This window comes from Poecile atricapillus, chromosome 3 (assembly GCF_030490865.1).
Source record: "Poecile atricapillus isolate bPoeAtr1 chromosome 3, bPoeAtr1.hap1, whole genome shotgun sequence".
NCBI classification, from domain to species: Eukaryota; Metazoa; Chordata; class Aves; order Passeriformes; family Paridae; genus Poecile; species Poecile atricapillus.
Genome location: NC_081251.1, coordinates 18,899,406 through 18,900,781, shown reverse-complemented (window position 1 = coordinate 18,900,781; position 1,376 = coordinate 18,899,406).

Genomic DNA, 1,376 nt, shown 5'->3' with positions numbered 1-1,376 from the left:
ATGCATGGTTTACAATACAGTAGGTCATCCTGACTTGATGTGACATTATATTGAGCTCTTGTGTTACAAATGCATGGTTTTATCTCATATCTAAGCAAATGTGAACATGTTGCAGACACAATACAATTTTCTTGGAGATAAATACTTTGGCATACAGCTGGACCATCTTACCATAGTGTACTAGTGAGAACTGTGAAGGAAGACTTTGCTGATAAGATGCAGTCTGTCAATGTAACAGCAGAGGCTAACTTCTAAGTATAGCAAGGAATTGGTTCTATTACTATGTCTTCAAACTTGAACATGGGTATTTTTGCTAATGACAAGATTCCTTGGGTTCAAATTATTGCTTACCATGGCTGAAATTACTGTTGGTGCAGAGCCAACACACAAATGTACCATTCTCCTTTTGTTTCTACTACATTGTGTCTACAACTTGGCAAAATGCTGTTCAGACCCAAACTCAGAAGTTTTTTAGTCACCTTCGATCAACATAAAACATGCTCTTTTTAGAAACAGCAATAAAAAGGTTTTCCAGCCTTTATCCTGGACACATGAATTTTGAGTATTGGGTACTGAGTGACAGCACTAGAGAATGAATCCAGATTTGCTCAGAAAGATTTCCACAGGCAACATCAGGAAGTTCTTCCAAAATTATGTCAGCGATCATTTTAACTTCTTGAAGAATTACCTATTGATTTGAGAAAGTAATTCAGCTTCAACTTACTTTAATCATTGTTAAAGACAACACAATTTCCTGATTTCATACAGGAAATCAAATACAGAAATTAAATGAGTGTATATGTGGTTTCCTAGGGCCTTGTCCACCATTTCATATAGGCTTCATAAGCCACAAACAAGACCCAACCTATGTTAATTTTAACCCTCTCCTGGTCTGGTTTCCTAAGAGAAAAAAAAAAAGCCCCCCAAAAAACATTCAAAAACTTAAGAGAAATATTTCAAAATCAAATTTAAAAATGTATCATATAAAAATGTCATAAAATGCTACAGTGTAACACATCTGAAATGTTTCTATGCCTATGCACACAGCATGAGGCACAAACATGAGGAGCTCAAGGCTTTGGCATAGTCCCAGACATTTTACATCTTTGGTATAAGTGAAAACTGTTGGGATGAGTCCTGTGACTAGAATGGCCTGTTGGACCATTCCAGGCTCTTCAGGAGGAATAGGCAAGATGGAAGAGGCAAAGAGGTGGCACTGTATGTGATAGAAGGCTTAAAATGTATGGAACTCAAAGTAAGCAATGGCACAGGTGAGAGCCTCTGGGTTCAAATCAAGAGGCAAACAAATAATGTGGATGTCATTGTGAGAATCCACTATAGACTTCCCAGTCAGGATGGTGACACCAATGAACTGT